The following is a 9465-nucleotide window of genomic DNA, read 5'->3' on the forward strand; positions in this document are numbered from 1 at the left end:
ATAATTTAAAAAATTATATTTTAAAACAGTATATAGAATATATCGTCTGTTAAAAAAAGAGGAATAGTTTCGTTTAAAAGGATTAAAACAACATTCTTAAGAAAAAAATTTAGTCGTTTTTAATATTGTTCTATTAAAAATTTAGTGATATATATTGTTTAAAAAAAATATTCCGTGAATTTATTTTGAATGAGACATTTCAAGAATAAGATTTAGTATGATTATTGCTTATACCCGAAACAAATTTTCAGGTGTTGGCAATGAGACATAATAACCGAAGTTAAAATAATAAAAAAAAAATTTAGTAAACTATATAAAATAAAAACAATTAAAAAAGAGAAAAATTAAAATATAGCGTTTAAATAATAAAAAACATACAAACTATTAAAGAAGCAAATGGTGTAAAGTACTTTTTTAATATTAAATAAGCAGTCGACAGACTTAAATGTATTCTTGTAAAATTGACTATAATTATAGTCAATTTTACATAAATTTTATAAATTTAAATTTAATAAAGTTTTATAAATTTAAATTTAAATACTTTTCATTTATGATTGAAAAATTATATTCTTATTTATTAAAGTAAATTTGAAAAATAACAACATTAAGTTTAAAATAATTAAATATTAATATTATATTATTCAGATCCGCTAGAATTGCGACCTAACTTCTATATTGTTTTATTTAATACAATTTTTTTTTAAATAAGATACTTGTTTATAAAAAACCAGTACTGAGTAGCTTTAAAGTTTCTGAGTAAAAAAATTTCTGAGTAAATAGCTAATACTCAATAGCTTAAAGCTTCTTAGAAGCTTTAAACTATTGAGGATATAATTCGCACTCGTAATCGAATGGAATATCATTCAAAATTTCATTAGGAAAAATTTTTTTCGTTAAAATCAATCGAACGGAAACAATAATAGTTAATTTAATGAATAACATTTTGTCTAATTTTTTAATAGGTTTTGTTTCTTAAAATTTAAGATGTTTTTACCAGATAATACATAATAAAGATAAATATCCCTAACTCCCCTTGCATATCTGCTTCTGTTGGGTGTTCATTGGTTTGTAGTTTATTTCATACCTTTGGTCCTTTAAGTAAAATCGAAAATTCAGTTGCTGCAAAATAACTCTTAAACTGTATATAGCCCAAAAGTTGTTTTAAGTGAAAATCTGGTCAAGTGTTCATTCTCATTTATTTTAATTAACCGGTTAAACATTTTAGGAGTAACACATTTAATATTTTTGAACATATGAACAACATGTGACTTTATATACCACGTTATACAACTTGAACAACAACATGATGACATTATATTTCTTAGCCCTACCCTCACTGGCCTTCAAAAGCTTATAAATACATGTAATATATTAACAAAAAAAGCTGCCTAAAATGGAATGCTGACAAAAGTGAATTCTTTCTCACCGGAAAAAAGAAAATTAAAAACTCCACAATAACAATTAAAAGCCAATAAATAAAAATTCATGATAAACTTAGTCATTTAGGCTTTACATGGGATACAAAGAATTCACCTATAGTCTTACTTAATTGTTTAAATATTGATTGCCGAATAACCAATTTCCGGGCAATAATCCAAACTTTTATTCAATTTGGAATCCGTTTTGCTCACCCAAGTTCTATTGTCCAGATATATATAACTTTAGCATACACTTTTTATATAGTATTTTTTAGTAATTTCATGACAAATTTCGCTCTAAGCAATTAAGCATGGCGTAGAAGTTTTATGCTTACAAATTTACAAAAAAACAAAATTTTTTTATCATTATAAGCATTAAATAGATTCTTATCATCAGCTTAGGGTAACCTGTTGCCTAATAATTAATAACCTGTGTGCAGTGACGGATTCAGGATTTTTTGGTGTTTGAGCAAATTCAAAACATTTTTATGTTTATACTTATTTCAAACAATGATGCTTTGCAAAAAAACTGCTATGATTGGAGTCTGGGAACAAAAAAACTCATTGACTTCATTGATAATTTTCATTTACTCGACTAGAATATTTGTTTACTAGTCGAGAAAGAAACATTATAATAGCAGAGCTAATCGAGACGAGTTCCCCTCGTACCGAAGTACTACTCAAACGCTAAGTAGGCGCAGCCGGGAATTGAACCTGCAATCCTGTTGCTACGCTTAATAATTATTCCGAACTTTATAGCAGCACTTTAACCAACTGAGCTATCTTAACTCAGTTGGTTAAAACGCTGTTCCTTTGGTTGGTTAAAGCATTGCTTCCCCCACATTTCAAACGCGGGGGTCAAAAAGTTGATAAAATATTTTTTGCACTGTTCTCAACTAGACTTATATTTATTGATAAATTTTAAGTTTCATAGTATTATAAATCCGTCACTGCCTGTGTGTATCATTCGTATCAAAATGGTTAGGGTAACCTGTGGAAAAGTGATAAATGGAGAAAAAGTGAGAAATTAGCAGGATTGTTTTGTTGACGCTAATTTTGATTTTGCCTTCGCGTTTAAAAATGAATTTCTTAAAGTTTGACATTAAAAAGGATTTTTTTTTTTTTTTTTTTTTTTTTTTGTTAATTTTCTTTTCATTTTGTCGTAAAAAATTAAAGTTTATAAAATAACATAAATGATAAAACAAATGGCTGGAGAAAGAAGAAAACGTCAGTTTGTCTTATCACCAAGCCACATTATGGCTTCATTACAGGTGGTTTTTTACAATAAAATATATAAAATCGTGATAAATGCTTGTGATAAAATATATATATATGTATACACAAAATGTGTAAAACTACTTTTCATAATTGAGTCCGTAGACAATAAAAAACGCTTTGATTCAAATTTGAACTGATCTAGTGTATTTCTCTTGATAGTAACAATCTGGGGAAAAAATTTCCACTTATTAGGTCTGCGGTGTTGGACAGAGTATGAATTTAACTTTAATGTAAACTTTGGATGACAAAGTTGTTGTATGAGAATCTGATAATAATAATAATACCAATAATAATAACAATAATAATAACAATAATAATAACAATAATAATAACAATAATAAAAATTATTATGATTGTTACTATCTATCTTATGGAATATTTTATAAGTTTCTAGGAAAGAAACTTACTGTGACCTGGAAAATACATATAATCTCAGCTCACTTGCAACAGTTTATTGAACTTACTGGTCATTTTCTTGGACGATACAATGAACAAGCATCTGAATCGGCTCATTTAAAAATAAAGTCAATAATTGAACGATTTAATGTTTACAAACAATTTCAAAGCACTTTCTTAAAAGAATTGCTGAATCGTTCAGCAGTACTAATTTATAGATTAGAAAGTTGAGATATTTTGATTTATGTTTATAAATTTAAAACATTGGATACAAATATTTTTTGAAATTTGTACCTAACAGTATAAAAAAATATAAGTATTTTCTAACATTAGCATTTTGTAACATGAATAGTTAATCAAGTATATGAGTTAGGTTAATAGTTATTAAAACGTCTTTTTAAAAGAATTTGACATTTTTTCGCCCCTTAAAAAAAAAGTTCTACTCCATTGCAAGACCGAAGACAACTTTTTTAGTGTTTGAGATAGCTAACTTCCAGACATGGTGGACAATCCAAACATTGATATTTTCATGTTTATGTAAAATAAGGATACTTTGCAAAATATGTGATGATTGGAGCTTGGGAACAAACCACTAAACGTTAGCCCCCTGCCCATAACTCAAACACAACTAGTTTTTTTTTTTTAATTTCAATATTATTAACTCAGTTTAAATTCATCAACAAATTTCAAGTTTTATAGAATAATCTCTTAGTGTTCCGTTGTTATGACCTTGCCCCCTCAAATTGAGGGAGATTCAAACTTTAGATGGTCGTAATTTTTGTAACTTAAAAATTTACACTTAATAATTAAGTGGAACTTAAAAATTATTGATGAATTAAGACTGAGTTATGGGCATGGGGCTAACGTTTAGGGTATTTTTTGTTTCCAAACTCATGATTAACATTAACATTTTAAACTCATGATTAACATTCCAAGTTCTCGAAATTTTTATTCATACTTCGAATATTTATATGCAAAATTGAAAATATGTTCTTATTCTCACAAAGATATTGAGTATAAAAAAATCCAAAGTAAATTTACAAATATGTGAACTGCCAACAACTGATCAATAACTCAATAAAAGCTTTACATAATGAAAATGGAAAAGTGACAAATGACCCAAATCAGATTGTAAGTTTACTAAATAACAACATCCAAGATGTGTTTGTCCATGAAAATAGTATTTGTCCGTGTGAATGACCAGCATTTGCGTCTTAAAGCAATAAAAAATTTGGATTTTAATATGATATCATACAAAGATCTTCTTAATAGATTATAACGTTTAAATAGAGAGAAGTCAATCTTAAAAAATTGCGCATATGGATCAGCTCTACCGCTTGCATATATATTTACAGCTTTTATTGTGCTTAATGAACTACCTGCTCAGTGGAAATCAGCCAATATTAGTCCTCAATTTAAAAAAGGAAGCGTCGCCGTTGAATTATCGTCCGATTTCAGTCACTTCTGTACCTTGTAAAATTCTAGAAGGGGTTATGCGAGATTTAATAATGAATTTTCTAAATACAAATAATCTTCTTTCAAAAAACCAACGCAACTTTGTTAAAAAAAAATCTTGTTCAACCAATCTTATTGAGACATTAGATGCAATCTCGTATTATCTATCTCAAAATATACCTGTTGATGTAATTTACTTAGATTTTGCAAAGACATTTGACTCAGTGCCCCATAAAAGACTACTAATAACACTTAAATATTATGGGATTTCTGGTAATTTGTTAAAATGGATTTAAGCATTTCTAAAATATAGAAGACAAAGAGATGCCATGGGAGATATCGTCTCATCTTGAAAGAGTACATTTAGTGGTGTGCCGCAGGGCTCGTTTATTGGCCCTTTACTATTTATTATTTATATTAATGATTTGCCTCAGAAATTTGTTAATATTTCGAAAATGTATGCTGATGATGCAAAAGTATTATTAAGGGTTGATTGAGAACCAAGTGTTAACCTATTGCGAAATGACCTTGATAAAGCTGTCAACTGGTCCAACAAATGGCTATTAAAATTTAATTTTGGGAAGTGTTTGATAGTGCACTTTGGTAAAAATAACCCAAAAGTACTAATTTTATGAAAAATATACCTTTAAGTACCCCTGTTGCTGAAAAAGATCTTGGCCTAGTATTTATCTCTGACTTGAAATAACTCTATGTGCAAGTAAAGCAAATGAAGTTTTGGGTATGTTGAGGAACACATTTTTAAGTTTAAATAGTGAATCACTAAAAATTATATGCACAACTTTTGTAAGACCGTTAATTCAATCTGCTGTATCTGTGTGGTCTCCATGTCTTAAAAATGAAACTAATCTCTTAGAAAAGGTACAGCATCGTGCTACAAGAATGATATCGCCACTAAAAAAACTATGTTATGAGAAAAGATTAGATAAAATGGGTCTCACTACTTTAGTTGTAAGACGGATTCGGGATGGCTTGATTTAAATGCATAAGTTATTCAATGGAGCTGAAAAAGTAAATTTAATTAATGAATCTTTGCCTAGAAGTTATCAATAAGCAAAAGGTCATCAAATGAAATATAATCGCGAAATAACCAGTTTTTCGCCTCGGCATTATTTTTAACAAACGGAGCATCTTTTTACTGGAATTGACTACCTAATGATGTCATTAATGCAATTTCTGTAAATTTTTTTAAAGCTAAACTTGACATATGGATTTTAAATAATGCAACTATGCTGAATAATGGTATAGCTGTCTAAGTGTACTTGGTGCACTTACCAAATTATCGGTCACAGCTCAAATATATTACTATTAATATTACTAAATAAACATAAAAGGCCCGTTAAGCTAAAAGAAATATATAATATTACTTTACTTTTGGAGAACAATCACGAACGTTCAACCTGTCGTATGATATATACGCAAATTTCCCACTTTCTCTAGCTTTTTTCATTTCCATCCGCAATTCCTTTCTTATTTGTACTGTCTCTGCACAATAATCTTCGTTGATATCAATGTTTTTTCTTTTCAATTTTGGTGACTTTTTAAAGATGTTTATCTTATCTGTGTAATTAAGCAACTTTAATACCACAGATCTGACTTTTTTTCTGTCTCTGATATTAGTTCTATGTGCCCTTTCTATTTTAGTTACTTTCAATCCAAGTGTTTCTTCAAATAACTTTGATACTTTTGCTACACTATCACTCCAGCTTTCATTTCCTTTAAGCTGTTGATCCTCGGGTTGTTTCTTCTCGACCTATCTTCAATTTCTCTCAGTTTGTTTTTTACCTTTAAATCACTGTTATCGTTTAACTTAGAGTTTATCTCATTAGTTTTCTTTTAACTTAGAGTTTATCTCTTTAGTTTTCTTTTAACTTAGAGTTTATCTCATTAGTTTTCAACTTTACTAGCTCAAATTTTTCGGAAGCAAAATGATTTCTTGTCTTTATAAATTTCTTTAGCCCAAAAAGTCAGTCTCAAGAGAGATGACTTTTTTAGTTGGTTTTATCTAATTTGTTTTCAATTTTGTTAATTTTTATTTGGTTATCAATATTAACTTTCTCGCACTCGTTCAGTCTTTCTGTAAACATTTTTTTTCACAGAAAAAATTTCAGTTTTCTTGTTTCTTCTAAGTTTGCATTACTATGATTCTTGAGTATACCAGCAACAACTTTTTTCAATACTTTTAATATCCATATTATTATCAAGATTTTACTAAAATTTGAATATTATTGAATTGTTAATAATAAAAACAAACTAATTTCTCGCTACAAAAACACAAATGGTAAAAAAAAAAAAAAAGTAATTCAATAGTAAGTTGGATGTAGTTTTGATCTTAAAAATATAATAACGTTAGCACCTTAAAAATTGTCTTGAATCGAGAATCGTTTAGGAAGACGGATTTATTTTAATAGCGTTAGTTAAGTTTCCGTTTTTCATAAGTTTCCGGGTGTTTTGCAGTCTGAAACAAAATGTGCAATCCGAAAATCAATTACAAAGTTAAGGGAGTAGTCAAAATTGTCATGCTTAAATCATTCTTGAATGTTACAAACTCATTAAGTTTCACATGAATTTCATAATTCTGTTTACATTTGGTACATATTTGATGTTCTGATGTCACCGTTTTAAGTACCAAACCCTTGATGTCCTTTAAACCATTCTTAAGTGATATTATCAAAGTATCTGAGAAATGATTTTTATCAATATTGCTACAACCATCGGTAAAGCATTTTCGAAGAGTTTTACATACGAAAAAAGTCTTGAAGAATTTCATCAACCATTAATGCGATATCATTTGTTATATCGATTTAATGCATTTTATCTTTTACATCATCTTTTGAAAGATATGAAATCCAATTTTCTTTAGCTTTGTTACCTGAATGACATTTAATAATAATGTATGTCAAGTTTCTAAAAAATGGTAGTGTGATTGCTTTAAAGTATTTTTCAATTTCTGAAATTAAAAAATTTGTTTTTAAATGACCGACCTTTCCGTGAGCAAATGAGTTGTATGGACACAAATTGTAAACGGGTAATTCACGATTATGACAACTTTGCATGAGTTAAGAAAGTTGACAAATTTGTTAGTCATTGTTAGTCATATCACTGCCATGTCATGTTAGTTATATCACTGCCATGAAGTTCTTAGCTTTAACAACTCTAGGTTTTTCTCCTCTAATTGTTGTTTTCTGGGATTGTTTTGGTTACTCGTTTTCGTTTTCCTGTTTCTTATGTACTCTTATTTATCATTTGAGTATTTAACTGTTTTGGAAAAGATGATACATTTTGGTTTTTGTCAAAAACTTTGAAGTTTAGAGAAATGTTTATTCACTGGTTCATTAGTGTCTACAGTGGTTGAATAAGTTTCATGCGTTACTTCTACTTCTTTAAAGAATGATGGAAGTTTTCTTAGTTGTTCCATTTCTTTCAAAGTAGATTTGTTGCAAACGTTTTCACGTGTTAGTTTTACGCAACTTAGTTCTTCTAATCTTAATACCTCTAAAGATTATACACAATTCAAGGCAACGTGTGCTTGTCCTGGTGAAAAAAGTTTTGATCCTAAATTGATAAATCCCTTGTTAACAGTTGTGCCTTACATTTTGTAAACTGTAGAAGACCAGGAAAAAATCAAAAGAAGCATTCGTCTTTCTGCTGTTCCGAAAGAATTTTTCTCTTGAATTTTCTAAATTGTACGGTTTCGATTTAACACGTTGAATTCCAATATCAGCAAAACCAATATCCACATAAGGAATGTCATTTTTATGAACTTGATTGCACCGGAATAATAGCAAGTGTAATTTTTTATGAAACCAATTGACCCGTTAAAAAGTTCTTTTGACGCGTCAATGCTATTGCGTTGCATAACATTCGCGCTCTCAAAAAATGTCAGTTCCTTTGGGAGTCCCCCAGTTTTACTGATGTCTAATGGAAACAAATTCTGAATTTCAACATTTTCTATGCCTCCTTTTTGCATCAACAATTGTATTTTAAGCGTGAATATCGTTCATTTTAGTATTGTTTTTCTCGTAAAGCTCCAAAACTACATTGCTGTGGTCTTCAGCTTGCTGTATAATGGGATGCACGCAAAGTTTCTTTCCGCGGGCAAAATCTTCAACATCATTTTTCTCAAATTTTGTTAGTCAAACACTGATGTTTTCACTAATCACTTTTCCAACATTAAAATTATTCAAAATATCAATAAAAATGTTTTTACCTTGCTGTCTCATATTTTCCGTTAATTTAGAAATTATTAACAGTCTCCATAAGTGTGTTGCCAGTTGCATTCTTTCCGGTTGCTTGGTTACCTCGAATGGAAAGTAGTTGCATTAAATCACCAAAGAAAAGTATGTTGATTGCCGAATAGTTCAGCTGTCTTTAAGGTACTTCAACTGATTGTCAATTATACATAGCTTTTTATAGAAAATTTCGGCAATAATGAAGAATTCGATGTCGCGCCATTGTTGTCTCATTCTTTTGAGGTAGTTTTCAGATAGCATAGGAAAATTTACTATTTTATCTTTTTCAACCGGTAGTTTTAGCGTGGAATGATTTGTTACTCCGTTTACCAACTTTGCAGCAAACTTTGCAGACAATATTTGTTTGTTCATAGCATTTTTGAATTTTTACCTTTAGTATTTTTAAGGTAAAAGTTTTTCAAGTTCCAGCTCCACCAGTTATGAAAACTTTTATGCGTTTATTATCTCCATTGGGTTGCAATCGAATGTTTGATGTAATATCGTTGAACAAATCACGTTGTCAAATATTCATAGCTCTTTTGACTAAATCAAAATCAGTGACTGTCATTTTGTCATCATTATTTTCTTCCATTTCTATATTGCAGTCTATAAGTGGTTCAGTAATCTGGAGTTCTACTAAAGCATGAGGTTAAACTAATGCATTTTCC

Source organism: Hydra vulgaris, chromosome 11 (assembly GCF_038396675.1).
Source record: "Hydra vulgaris chromosome 11, alternate assembly HydraT2T_AEP".
NCBI lineage: Eukaryota > Metazoa > Cnidaria > Hydrozoa > Anthoathecata > Hydridae > Hydra > Hydra vulgaris.